This window comes from Haemaphysalis longicornis, unplaced genomic scaffold, assembly GCF_048455015.1.
Source record: "Haemaphysalis longicornis isolate Haplotype H1 unplaced genomic scaffold, Haemaphysalis longicornis Haplotype H1 scaffold_8, whole genome shotgun sequence".
Lineage (NCBI taxonomy): Eukaryota > Metazoa > Arthropoda > Arachnida > Ixodida > Ixodidae > Haemaphysalis > Haemaphysalis longicornis.
The window spans coordinates 60,841,166-60,856,367 of record NW_027526445.1 but is presented as its reverse complement, the minus strand read 5'-3'; the positions used below and the strand labels follow the sequence as shown (position 1 = coordinate 60,856,367).

The 15,202-nt window shown below is 43.1% G+C and overlaps 1 long non-coding RNA gene across 1 annotated transcript in view; it reads left to right on the top strand.

Moving 5' to 3' along the window:
* Positions 1-4,481, top strand: part of LOC144148697 (uncharacterized) — a 34,513-nt gene extending 30,032 nt beyond the window's left edge. The window contains exon 3 of the long non-coding RNA XR_013318030.1: positions 4,389-4,481. This is a non-coding gene — a long non-coding RNA (uncharacterized LOC144148697). The remainder of the gene's footprint in view (positions 1-4,388) is intronic.
* Positions 4,482-15,202: the final 10,721 nt, after the last annotated feature.

Below are 15,202 nucleotides of genomic sequence, written 5' to 3'. Positions count from 1 at the left end.
TACATGATCAAGCTTATTGGCACACGTCATAGTTACCCTACGTGCCATCACGTTCACTATTAAGTGCGACGCGCCCTTCCGAAACTGTTACGGTTCCAGTTTATATATTTGGGACTATTGTGAACGCGGTAGGTTGCCCCCGAAACACCTCACTAATTCGTTCCCATTCCCCAAAATGTGTATGGGCTACGAAATTGTTTGAAAAGAGAACAATTTGCGTTCTCTGATGGCAACATTCCTTCCTCAATCCGATTTTCGCTATTCGGCTATTCAGGCAAGCAATCCTAGAACATGTTTGTTTAAATTGATTTGTACAGTCGGTGGCGTAATCGCTTATGTTTTAAGTATATTGGGTCACCAAGGTCAGCAATTTCTTATTTCTGAGACATTGTGGCGTTTGTACATGGTGTGTCAAATTTATTCGACCTACCACCAGACGGCTTCCTTCTTTTCGAATCATGTGCGTTTGCCTGAACGTGGATGTATTTGCGCTTTTCCTAACTTTAGCGTCTTGTCTTGTATGCTTGACTACGTAGTGTCCTCGTACTGCCATGTCTGAGCGTATTCTCTCATGCAATAAACAAAAAAAGCAGGCAGCAAAGTTGGTCTATCAATCGGACTACAACTCTGAGACCTTGTTTCGACCCCTATCGGATCACATGTGTGCTATTTTTGCTACTTACTGTGGAGGCCATTTTCTTTACAGAATAAGGACAAAAACAACGGCGCCTAAGGCTTTCACATAAATATTTAGTGAAATATACGAAACGAATACAAGAATAATTTGGAAGCCTAATAAGATGAGCCTTATAAGAGGCGGTTGAAACTCATACTAAAAGATTCCTTTCCCCGTCGCCTACGATTACTCAAATAAGGGATTAGAAATACCTCAATAACGCAATACCGGCTTCCTGCTATCATCTTTGAAAATGTGCGGCGCATAAAAAATCTCGCAGTTGTACATGACGGAGGAAATGGCAAGATGGGTGATTGTATTGCACTGTGCACCGTGATTGTAAGTGCATTGTGAAGCGTAGCCACGAACTTAGATAGTATGAGATATTGTTACTTGGGGTGTCGTGCAACAATATTATTGCTAATTACTTACTTGCTGACTTACTTACGTCTTTGCTTTTACACTCACCTACATGCCTAAATAACAATAAGGAGTGATGTGATCTGATAGGTTATTACGTTTAAATAAGTTAGATGTATAACGTCGCTTTCGCGAGGGGTAGAAGGAAGTCAATATTGAAGCAATATATATGTATCATCCGCTTCGCTATAAGGCACTTTACGTTGTTTTTGAGAAAGTTTTGCTGATATCTTCTTTATGCGCATCACGAAACCGGCGGTATTTCAAAATCAGAAATACCAAATAAGCACTTAACTATTCACGAAACCAATGTATAAAGGAATAGCGTAACAATAAATTTTATACACCAAAAGCATAAAGGAGTTCGCCAGTTTGATAATTACTGAACAGAGCAAAAAGTACCAGCATATCTGCCTGTAATGTTAAAATAATTGGGACAGTAAAAAACATGAGCAATACCACGGGTTGTACTCAACATGCCTAGCTATTTGCAGGTATAAAAAAATTGGCACAGCTTGCACCGGTGGGGCATGGCTGTTGATGCAGCAGAGCTGGCGGCGCATCTCCATTCATCCGTGATTCGGATGTTGCACCACAATTCTATTCCGTACTTGCTGCTGGAGGTTGTCCTTCAGTGGCAGGCCCGGATCGTTTCGTCCGCAGGCTTTCACATCTATTCAAATGTGGACCGCATTACCACGTGCTAGAACCCATAACCAAGTGCAAAAGGAAATGCCCGCGTTACGAATCGAAATAAAATACTTTGCGCCCAGGAAGTGTTGGTAGCTCAATCATATAGACGCCGGTTTCGTAACTCGAGGGAACCAGGTTTGATGGCAAGTATAGGGAGCTCTTCGTTTTCTCAAAATTACTGCACATGTTATTGTTCCGCACCGCTGATAACCCCGTACCCCTCGGGCCTTTGTTCGATTACCTAGAGGTCACTACCAACATTTTTGCCTTGCGGCATCATGTTTTTTTGGATAAAATAGACAATTCCCATCCTAAACATCTCTGCTGTGAAAATGCACAACCGACCAAAATGGTAATTCTGAACGGTCTGGTAAATCATTACGTTGATATACAATTTTTTATTAAAAATCGGACGCAGTGATTCTTGGTATTGTAACATTGATAAGCTTTACAGAAAAGCAAACTCATTAGGAGCGTAAAACAAAAATGAATCACAAGCACAAAACAATAGATTTGAACTGGAGATAAGTGTGAAAGTCGACATACAGAGAGGATAAGAATGCTACCAGTTCAGTGAGCTAGTGGAAAACCTCCCACAATATGATCCGGATAATTATTTTACGAAATGCCTCATAAATGTCAAAGATACCAAAATACTTAAGAATTGTGGCCTAATAATTATTACCAGACCCCTAAAATAAAAAAAAACGCTATATTTCAGGCATCGTTAAACTGTTCTGTACCGTAGAACATTTTTTTTCTGCACAAATTGTCTAAGGAGGTGACAGTACATGGACTAGGAGCTTCCTAATTCAGACGCCTAAGTAGTAGTGTACTGCTTAGAAAAGCGAAGAATTATCTCATCGCAAATATGTTGTCTAAAAATATGCAGAAATGTTGAGGGAACATTATGAATACCAAACGCTGATAGTGTATTGATTTAAGAATTCGATTCCAACACATAGATAATCTGGTAAGGCTGAATAAGAATCGCAAGTAGAAAGCATGGAACTGGGTTTCTGAAGGGCGTCTGACAGGCATGTGAAAACGGGTAAAAAAAAATCATGAAACGAGTTATTAGTAGACAATAAAGAATGACGCCCGGCAAAACGACCCCATTTAGAAAAAAAAATTTATCTCCGTATTTAATTCTGTTGCAAGTTATAATAGAAACGCCACACAAATTTGCGATTCGGCCCTTTTTTACTGCCTCAGGTGTACTAATCACACAGTTTGTGTACGGTTTGGGCAGGCCTCCCAACAACATTAGTCTAACTGCACTGAAAGACTGAGTTCTACGAATAAATAAGGCCCTGAATATGTCCACGTACATTTGTCATAAAATATTTCAAAATGTAGGGGGCCTTATATACTCTGAAAAGTGTTATCGCTTTATAAAAATCATGGAAATATAATATTGAAGAATCAGCTGAGGACACCCGGCATTCGCATGTGCTCAAACGTATTAAAGGCAAACCTCCTGCAACTTTTATGGAATAAAAGTTTTTCATACTATGCGTCCCCACCTGTACGGCGAACACTCAATGGCTTAGTGAACTTACAGAAAGAAGCATTGCCGTGGTTATTTATTTCTGGGGCGAAGAGTGATACGTCTAACGCTTGAGATTAAAAAGTACCATCATAAACTACAGAACCAATGCGCGAAGTTAAATACAGGTAATATTGGTGGAAAGCATCGGAAGTTTACCGCGCTAATTTTACATCAAAGGGCAACATTAGGAACATTGGCAGAAATATTTTATGCGATAAGCTAATGTAAATTTCAATGATAACCACTAACTTATGATAGGTCAGAGATAGATATTGTCAAAAAAGCTACATATTGCGATATTCCAGATTTCAACCTACAGACGGATGGTGACATAGGCATAGCAAAAAAATTAGAAGCCGTTCCACTCAATGTGAAAGCTGTCGGAAATGCAGAGCAGTGATTTGCCATAGTGGCCTGTACCGCCGTTATCCGCTTACTGCTACCACCCAATGCAATTCAAATTTCCCGCCTTCGCAGTGCTCGCGCGCCCCCTGCCTGAAACTGCGCAGGGGGGGGGGGGGGGTTCTGTTCTCTTTGTTCTTTTCTCCCCGCACTTGCCGGCATTGCACTGCCATCGTAATTGGGCCCATCTCCCCGCGAAGGGGACTCGAGTAAATGCGTCGCATAGGGAGTGGGTGTATTGCGTTAACGTTTAGTGTTTGGGGAGTTGGTGGTAGTGAATGCGTTGTATCAGCAGCTTCTTGACGTAGTTTGAATGAGTCAAGAATATAAGGCGCGTTCCTAGCCTCCCATTCTGTGTCGGCTTTGTGGCGCAGTGGGTAGATCACCATGTAAATTGCGTGTCCGCCCGCAGGGTCGAGGGATCGAAACCAGGCGCCGGATAGTATTTTTTTATATAGTGTAGGGGGAGGGGTGCGGACTCCGACTACGGACGTCAACGCGGGTGACATCGTGAGGTTCTGAAATGCTCTGCATTTAATATCTCACTTAATACGCCAAAAGACGTTTCAAGCTTTAGGTTAGTTTATTGGGTTGACTTCGCCAGAAATACCCTTACACCTTCATGTGCATCCTACATATCTGCAGGCTTGACAACAGCAGAAGATGACGTCTCGACAACTACTGAAGCAGTCGCAGCACCACGTAATGTTACGGCGAAGGGTAACAAAACTGAGAAAAACTGTTTCGTCGTTCCGAAACTTGGGACCTGCAAAGGATTGCTATATAGGTACTTCTTCCACTGGGGCGAAGGACGCTGCTACCGGTACACGTACAGTGGATGTGGTGGCACAGGAAATAACTTTAGAAGCAGACAAAAGTGCATGAGGACGTGCTGGCCACGTAAGTGTTTATATACTTTTCATTTGTAAATTCTTCGTGTCGGCCGCATGTTTACTATAAAACAAATATTTGGCAGCAAATCAACGCCGCAAAATAGAATTCAACCCATTTTCTTGTCGTTATCACCTGCTAAAGGGACATTGAAGTGAAATTTTAAAGCTTCCATTCAGGCTTGCACTGCGTAGACTGGCTCAAAATAGCACACTTTTCATCGTTTATCCGGTTCGCAAGGCGGTAAATATTTTACAAACCGCGAAAGAAGAAAAACTGCCTTGCGTGATTTTCAGCGGATGCACGAATTATAAAGGCTGTGACGACGGGAGGAGACGCACAGTGATTGGACGATATCCAATGTTAGCATTCAAACAAGTTTCGCCTTCGGCTCTGTAACACAACACGCTTGACATAAACGGCAGTGTTGGATGGGCATTCTTAATATTTCAGTAATCGTCGTACCGCGCTTCTGCCATATTTTCGGCTGTAAAATGCCAAAAATAGGCCTCCCAGGACGGCTCCGAATCATTGCAATCACTAGCCGAGGCCTACGCAGTGTATGAGCGCCCTCCGCGTCCCCGAAGACGCTCAAATGCCATGCGCTTTTCCGCGGAGTTTGTCTCACTCATGCCTGTATCGCAAAAAGCGTGTTCGCACAAGGCCAAGGGTCTGTTGATTCTGGACTGTGCCCACTGCCCGCAAGCAGTCGGTGCTTATGGCCACAGCACGCCAACGAGATCTCGCTGGCACGTCAGTGTCAGCCTGCGCGCGTTCTGTGAACTAGTTCATGCAGCACTGACCGTTACGGCCCAAAAAAGGTGAGCTCAGCATAGAAAACATAGGCCGAAAACAAAAAACCTTACTTATAAAAAAATAATGTACCCCCGGGGATTCGACTTGCGAAACACCAGAAACACCAGATTCGAGTTGCGAAACACCAGAAATAACATATCGAGCGCTCCAGATCACTCGGCAAAGGGCGAGTGCTGCTGACCCTGGCATTATAAGGTGTATAAGTTATAACCGGTTTACACTTTTATTTAGTTTTAACATTTCAAGCAGCTTAGGTGACTATTGGTTGTATTGCGCTCGTGCTGTAAGCATCCCCCAAGTTTCCACAATATCTCACGTCTGGCGATTGCATTTCCTAGAAGGAAATGCGTTCGCAGATGCGTAGTCGTGCTGCTGAGCGCTCTGCTTGTTCGCCCAGCGCAAAAGTCCTTTCCGCACCCTACTTTTACCCTGCACGGTAAAAGTATCAGTCGATTTTGTTTCCTTTGTACCTGTATTGATTTCGCTGACTTTTCTACCGCCTTCAAGTGGCCTTAAATTTTCCTACTGGCGTACCAGTCAGCGAAGCGTCGCATGTGCGCTTGTGAAGCGCTTGTGTGAACCGACCTTTACTTGGAGCTAGATACAGTGTACAAACAAAGTAAAGAATGGAGCATTCTTCCATTCACAAACGTGTTGTGGCTTAGTTTCAACTGAGCGAGCGAATGGCGACGACCCGTCGGCGGCCTGCGGCCTAAACGCTGGGCCGACTGACTGTCGGAAGGTCGGCGAGCCGTGAAGCATTGCAGCCAATTTCCAGCTCACCTCCTTCATATGGCACACCAAAACGTCACAGAAATTGGGCGATGGGGCAAAGAGGAGGACAGCATTTTCGAATAGATTTGTGTACTAAATAAATTCGCGTAAACGCGCTCAGAGTGGTCGAAACAGGGCCCTAGGAACTCCGGACTACAATTTGGGCTCGTAATCCCGCAATGTTTACAATTCACTTCAGTGTCCTTTTAAGGCCGCACAAACAAAAACAAATTTACAGTCATTATACAAGAAGTTGGTACATCAGAAATACAGTTGTGGTTTTATTGTTGGGTAGTCTAGAGTACCTAATTTTGTGATAGGAGCCGTGAACAAACAAGTCCAAACAACGCTATATATAAAATTTTAATTCATTTTACCAATTGAGCAATATTGATGGGTATGCAAATGCACTCATTAGGGCTTTTTTATATACCACACTTTGATGGTATTTATATTTGCGTAAAAGAGTGAATACATGCCCCTTATCACATTGAACATTGTGGGAACGTGTGGTAGCCTTTATAGCAACCGTTAAAGGTAACTCATGAATACCGGCGTAAATTTGGTTTTATAAGTATACATGTAACGGTGCCTTTTATCATTACGACAATACGGCAAACAAATGTTTTTCAGATGGCTTTGTGGATAGTGTAGTTTTGCTAAAATATTTCACCCATAAAAACTAGGCAAAACAGTCTGACTAAATGTAAAACACACTAACTTTAGTCCTTTTTAAAGCCCTCATAGCGTTTGTTCAAGGCAGGTGGGTGATATTATCTTTACCCTGGTTTTACTTCACCCAGTCCCCGTCTTTGTAAAGAAAACAAAAGAAGGTTGCAGCCATAACAAATTTTCAGAATATAGGAATTGGACATCAACGACAATATTAGGAACACCTTTGACAGTACACGAAGGCACGATAATCATATCTAGCACAAACCATGCTAACCTACAGTAGTGCGTTACTTATAAAAAACTTTGTATCCCACAAGTACAAAACTGTAGGCATGGTTTCTTCCAAGCAATGACCAAAATCCTCAAGACGTAAAATTGATAGAAATGATTCTTTGTTCGCGGAGCTAAGGCGAAAGAACCCAAAGGACTCGCGTCGCCCTCAATTGAACTGCAAACCCTTCTCGCATGTCTCGCTCTCGCCAGTAATAGTTTAATGCTGGTAAAAAATTCGTTGATTCGAGACGTGTTTTTACAGTGGAATAAAGTTTGATTTTGGGGTTGATGCGATGTAATTACCGATCTCTTACAAATCTAGAGGCTCCTCTTCTAATCACTATGCGAAAATCCAGCATACTTTAAATAATACTGACTTGGTGTTTATTAACTTGCATAGAACGGTTGTATAAAATGCCAGTTTCTTCACTTTTAACCTAATCCAGCCTTGCCTTGAAGCCATTTACGCAGATCTCCTCTAGTATTTTCTATACTCTAAGGGAACCTGCTGTGTTCAGAAATCGAAGTTGACGCTCGGCATTTCCACTTTATTATCCTCACTATTTTAGCAGAAAGGTTTTCTCCTAGAGATAAATGCCTAGTCGAATTTTTTGTCGAGCTTTCAAAATTTTTTGACTTGGCTAAATTTGTTTCCAACAACTAACAATTACATTTTGTTTTCTTTCAGAAAACTATTACCTTTATTGCAGAAGGGAGTTTTCCCAAGGCGACTCATTATGCAAGGCATGGGTAGTCCGGTACTACTATGATGAGTCAAAAAACCACTGCTTTCCGTTTTACTATACTGGATGTGGTGGAAACCTGAATAATTTTCGATCAGAACAAGAGTGCAGGGCAGTCTGCATTCAAGATTGATGTTTTTAGTCTCGTCGTATTGAAGTATTAGAAACATGGCGAAGCTGTCCGGATTCTTTTAATTACAATATAATGTCTTTCGGGACTTCGATGGTAACATTAAATAAAATAAAAATATTTTAACACCATTGGTATTCCTTTAACGGTAACCGCTAATTCTACATATTTTCGCTGTAAAGTGTTGCACATGTTTTTCGCTACGCAGAATGACACGTCGAATGGCCTCTGTCTTTTGCGGGTTTTTGTACTCCGCGTAAGTGTTCTCATTGCTGTTGACACTGCAACTGCCATATTTGTGTGGCTGGTAGAAAAAGAAAACAAAACTTGTGCCACAAATTCGCGAGTATGTCACTAGTGTGCAAAATTATAAATCCACAAATTTACTTTAATGATGGCGGTTTTTGATTTTGTGGCTACCATTTTCTCCTGAAAAATTTGTTCGGACTGACGTACAGCCATTGTGTTAACGGAACAGTTGTATATAACCCTCAAACTATATATTGACACTAATGCCTATGGGACCGTGTATTAGTGAATAAGAGCAACCCGAATGAAATTTCGAAACATTACTGGTTACCCTGCCCAACAAGAAGACGCTGTGCACAGGTGTAGTTTGACGTCACAAAAACAAGCACAGGTTTACGCCCTTTTGTCTAAGAAGTAGCCAAAGCAAGCTTCTATTATTCCCCGTCATTTTGTTAAAAGCACAGCTGCGGAGAGGGGGAAAAGGGTATACAAGAAGCGAGAGGTAAAATGGCGGGAAGGCAAGAAGCCCCGTTATCAGTTTCAAAATTAAAAAAAAAACACCAAATGTGCACCGTAAACATCCTAGCAATGGCGTTTTTATTTCCCTCAAGACATTTTTGATTCCACGTTAACATTGGCACATCATTGGATTCTTTGAGCAAACTCGTTCTATATTATCTATCCTCTTAGTTTTTAACGTCAGAGCTGTTCAGGTCCACACAAATCCGTCTTTGGTACCAAAAAACGCCAAAACAGAACGTAGTAGAGTTACGGAGGCCCTGGGAATGGATTGCGGGACCGTTACTCCGTGAAATCGGCAACTAAACCACTGGAGAACTCCAAAGTCCCTAGGGAGGTGGTGTTAAAGAGCGGCGGGGACCAATCACAATAGTAGCAAATTTGAAAGAAATAAACGCTTCCCGTTGTGACGATTGAACCGTGCTCCCTAGCGTTATGAAACCGGCGTCAATACGATTGCACTTCGATTGTATTCAGGGCACACATAATTTCCTCCGTCGTGTCTAGCGCGGGCGTTAGCTTGGTAATTTGGCTGAGTTGAAGTGCCCTATTTTTGTCTGGAACTTAGACATTAAAGAAGGGTAGATTGTGGACGTAGATTTATCTCAGTTTTCATTGAGAAACCTTTGCTTTTAGCCATCTTTCTCATCAGAAAGTGGCACACCTAAACGAGGCAAAGTTAGGGCTGGTCAAGGCCACCACCTTAGCTGTCTCGTCAGGCTTTCCTTTGCAACGAGAAAGATACTTACATTTTTTTTTATTTTATACAGCGCTGTAATCAATGTGAAACTACGAAGCTGTAACAACTTTAAACAAACACAAACAACTTATTTTGCCTTCAAAAATTACCTATGGCGTTCGCAACAAAAATGATTTAGTTTGTTGGAAGAATGGTCTATAGGGAGTGAACGTTTTAGTGGCAGAGGTAATGCAGCCACCGACGATGGTTTTGCTGCTCACTACAAATGGTAATTCCATTTTCGTATCGCTGTAAATCAAGTATGCTTGCTGAATGTGTACTCAGTGCACTTAACGCAACGCAAATATTTTTTTACTTTAAGTTATAAACGCGAGAAAATGATATTCGCTGCTCTTTGAAAAAAAAATTGCCTAAATATAGGTTAACAAGAGTCGGCTGGGCCCTTAGTAGTTGCCGAACATACCAAAATATTGCCTTTATTAGAAAGCATACTTGAAACATGCTTTTATTATTTTTGCAATACGTTTGGTGATGTCGTCAAATCGCAACCGCGCGATGTCTCCTTGTCTTTAAAGCTCAAATATTTTTAAAGCTTACTGTTTCTATGACGCGCTCTGTGTCGGTACAACACACAGGGAACGAACTAAACAATTTAAAAATGCCTCAAGGAAGAAGATTGCAAAGCGCATTTTGGTGTATATAAAGACTAAGCTGTTCATGAAAAGGGGTGTGATAACAAGTAGTCTCAGATATTCACTCACCGTTTAATGCATTAACAATAAAAATTGTTGAAAATTGCTCGGGTGCCCTCGCACTCTCCCAATACTGGGTGTTACATGTGATGACCCTACCCGTTTGCTTCAGCCGCTGATTCTAATGTTTAAATGCCAGACCCAAAACCGGATTAGTTGAGGCATTTTGTTGGTATCATTTGATTTTGTAATATGCCAAGAATCTGTCTTAGTTTTCTAATTTCCCGAACGATTGATATTGTGTCGACCACAAAGTCAGTGTTACGGTCGTTACTACATGAAATTGTGTTTACATTTTTTTTACTTCTTACCCCTGACAAGGGGGATATGCCTTTTATTTTTCGAAAACCATGCTGTCCAATGTTGCATTGACCTTTTACAAGTATTTGCTGCTTGTAACACACCAGTGTTTTCCCGTTCCAGCGCTGCCTTTATGCGTCGGACTAACTGGGTGGGAGGCTGTAGCAATGCAATACACAAACCTATTGAACTCTGTTTTCGTTACTTACCTTCACCGCCAACCCTGGGTGAACGTAAAAAATTGCACCACGAATAAAAATGTTATTTCTTGATACGATAAAAGTATTTATAGCTACCCTGACGAATAAATGGTATGCTGTGGCATCTGCAGGCATTTCTCGCGGCAACCGATGCGACCGTTAGTAGAGCAGCTCACCGCTAGCCAAAACCGCATTCCAACAACGTCGCATATTCTATCAAACAACCATCAGTATTAAACACGCCCATGGTTTATGGTCATATCAGAAGGCTTGATGTATATAATTTACTGTAATCGACTGAATACGAAGTAAATGCGACTACGGCCTGGCGATCATTGTCTACCGGCGGGTGCCAGGTGCCGACTACCCGCGGCCTTTCGTGACGTGGCGCCTGGTGGTGACCAGGTCCCGGCCACGACCGCTCCCGCAAGTACCGTTCCTTGAAGAGCAGCGACGGAGCTGCACCGTCAACGGCCCAGCACGCGAGACTTCCCGACGCGGCCATCAGCGCAACGCAACGCGACACCCCGACGCCGGAGTACTACACCACGTCACGGTGAACTCTGTGTGAACTTTTTGTGGCATTTTTCTGGCGTTTAGATTTGTAGGCTTTTCTGTGCATTTTTTAGACGTTTTGGGTTTTGTTAGGTTTCTGGTAGTCTATCGTTTAAGTAATATTTTCTGCGTCGTGCCTTTTTGCTATAATACATGTTTTCTTTGTAACCTCTCAAAGCGCCCTCCTCTGATTAGCTGGTGACGGTGTCTACCCCCAGTCGCCACACTGCTCAAGAACCTGCACACTACACACTGCTCAAGAACCATCAGAGGGGGTTTCCTTCCCTCCTCACAAACTGTAAAGATGGCTGTATCACTGGGAGTTGTCTTTAGAGCATTGAATTTATCCGGAGAGGCACGTTTCGCGAACATTGCAGTGAATGAGCTGCGCCCGTTCTTTACGGAGACCAGCTACGCGTGCCTTTCTCTGGCGGAGTGTCTCAAGCTTCTTAGATAGATGGGCTGTTTAAGCATTCCAGTCTTCATCTACCAAAACATATTCAGTGTACTCCCAGTTATCATTGGGCGTACGCTTAGGAGGTCTATGTTTTGTAGGATCGGGCTTCTTCAGGATCTCGGAATACGAAATACCTGTTGAAACAGGTTCCTCAGGATCTTCTACAACAGAGCACTCGATGGGTTCCAGGACCTTGAAGCGATTGTTTAATAGAACCCTCACTGAACTGTTTTCCCGACATCGAGCGCGGGCTGTGACGCGCTGTTTGGTCGGGCACTTTGTCGACGTTATTTCGTGGTCATCAGCCTTGCAAAGCCCGCAACGACAGCGTGGCTTGCCATCGGCATTTATTCTCTCTGGGTGTACAGTTGCCTTTGGTTAGTAGTTTTGCTCGTGACCAAGTTTAACGCACCTGTAGCAATACATGACTCGTGGCCGATTATTCTTTGGCTGCAGTACACCGCCGTTGTAGTAGAACCTTTCGGATATCGTAGAAGAACCTTGTACGGTGAATAGGTAGGTCCTGCTTCTACCCATACGCCTGACAGCCAGAACCTCATGTGCGGGAAACCTCAGCTCACGTAGAATGTCCGCAGGGGAGTTATTTTGGTCAAGGTCATACACAACCCAGCGCTGCACATTGGGCCCAGAGGCAAAGTGAGAGTGCACTGTCACGGTACCATCGCTGGATATCGGGTTGCTGGTAATACCACAGCCCTTGTAACCGTCATCCAGGCTGGCAAGGTGCACGGTTATTGTATTGGACACCTTGTGGATCACGAAGCACTGATAACGCTGGGTGCGAAGGCACCGGTCAATCACTTGTTGAACTAATTTCACGGGGATAGCGGTGACGTCAAACCTGGTGGTCGGTTTATGTGAATTCAGAATAAGCGGTCGGGGTGGGGGTGGCTAAACAGGGGTACGAGAACTGCTGCAAGGAGGAGCGGGTGCAGTGGAAGCATCTGGGGTGGCCCTCACCTTCATAGTGGGCGGCGTATCCTATGCGGGGACCGTTACTTGCTTTGCATAGGGCGCTGTCACTTACCTTCCAGGCACAGAAGAATCATAGTTAATCTAATGGGTATGTTCCGATGAGTTGGTGGCCTGATTAACCATGGGGTCTCCCATCACTGGTTTTTGAAGTTGGGTCAACTGTGTCCCGGAACAGTTTGGCTGGTTCGCTGACGATCAAGCTTGAGTGCAGAGGGCTGTCGATGCAGGCACTTGCAAAGCGTCCATTGCTGCCGTCACCGGTGAGCCATCCGGGGTGATTGCATGGCTGGCCCCACAAGGCCTAACCGCGAGGCCACGTATCCTTCGCCGACGCCGAAGTGGCGGAGACCACTTTTTTGCGTCGTCAGTCGGTATACGTGACGGAAGCGGTCGTCTGGTGAGCTGATTTGTACTGTAAGGACGAAAATTCTGTTTTAGGCGAGAGAAAACTGCAGAATCCGAAGTAGCCACGTGTTGTTTAGGCAAACTATTGTGCTTACGTAGTTCTCGTGCACGGATTACAGAACTCTCGATGGTAAGCATGTACCTCTCCTGCGTATGCCTCGTAAGATGACTCTGAGGGTCCGTACTCATTACGGAAGAGCTGAAAGGCCTTATTATATACGTGCTAATTTATTGAAATGCCTGACCAAATGTACCTCAAGAGGTCTGTGATTTGGGTGAGTTAGTAAAGGTTCATGATAGAAAATCAGGGCGAAAATACACAGCACAAAAAACTAACGAGAAGTACACAGACCAGTGATGTGCTGTGTTTTTTTTTTTCGCGCATATTTTCAATCATGACGAAATGTACTCAAATGAACCGGAAAAATTGCCGCGCTGCCACTTTCGCGTTAGAATGTTCCTGAAGTGTGTTGCGCGTGCAGAGACTTTTCTGTACTTGTTTTCTTTCTAAGTGTTTCTTGGTGATGAGGAAGCGTACAAAGATATCGAAGAGTACGAACTGGTTACCAAAGCAGGGAGAGTTGAGCTGTGAATGGAAGCAGTGTATATAAAACCATTGACATAATCTGTGTGCGTATGCGTCCCTGTTTTTGCCCTTCGTTCTTTCTCTTCCTTTTGCTTTTTTTCTTTCTTTTCTATCTGTATTTTTTACTCCTAAATATAATTTGTTACCACTACCAATAGGTTAATTTTATCGTAGTGATGGCCGCACCGCTGCTTCGCGATTGTGCGACTAGTTCCTGCTTTGCCAGGTCAGCTGATGAATGTCTACAATGATGAGGATGACTTTGCATTAACGAATCCTTGGAGGCGACGATGACCTTTCCGATGACTATTACGACGATTCCTTACAACGCAGCAATGCGAATACACCGTGATATTAAAACTAAAATATTATTCCAGAATTGCTAACCTACAACGGCTTTTACATTCGTCTTGCCCGTAAGTGAAACCTTTCCTGAACCTTGCGCTTAAGGGCAACATTCCCTGCATATATTACCCATGAATTTGCCTTGTTACTAAAATATTGATGTTGCGATAACGCCCGCTTGATAACAAACTGCTGTTGGCAAATGGTGCATTTGTATTCATTGCTCTTTAAAACACCGATACACGCCTGATTGATTTAGAGATTAGCATCCATTTCGGCGATAACAGCCCACTGTTATGTTGATCGGTCACTCGTGAACACTTTGCCTTTTTCACCACCACCCCAGGTCACCCAATCCAGTAATGTATTTTTATTGTGCGTGCTGTGTGATTAGCCAGCGCTATTTAGGGCAGCGTATACAGGCAAAGTGGATGCAATATTTCCAAATTGTTCACGTTTTCTTGCTTCCTTGTTAGTTTTTGGTGAATAAATTGTATGCTTATGATTTGCTCGTTGGTTTTGAGGACGACCAAGACCGTGTTGCTACTACATGTTTACCGGTACCCCTTTATAACCATTATAGCTTATACGTAGTCTCGCCGATAGACCTCAAAAGTTCGCTCTGCGCTTAATTTCTGTTTTCGCCATAGTACCAAAGCCTATTACAACAATTCCTATATTTATGCAAGGCATATAAATGTAGCATTGTCTGCTTGTGGGGGCTCGTACGCGTCATTAGAGACTGACTAGGTGATATATTCCATTTTAAAGAGACCAATGACACTCTTCGTTCTTCGGCACTTTTTTATCACAACATAGGTAAACATGCAACACCTAATAAGAGCAAGTACTAGTCTAGCGCAGAAGCTATGAGTTCAAAAGGCTGGTTATGTAATGCGAATCCTTCTATTGAGCCCTCCGAAAACTTAGCAGAGCCTTGACGGTAGCCATGGATTGAAATTCCATATTATTTGGCAACAAATGCTATTAAGTTTATATCTACAAAAAGGAGTGCCGAAAGATCAATCGAATAATGACCGAAATATAGAATCAGCACCGCCAACGGATGCTGCGTCATCTTAAGTCTTGAAAT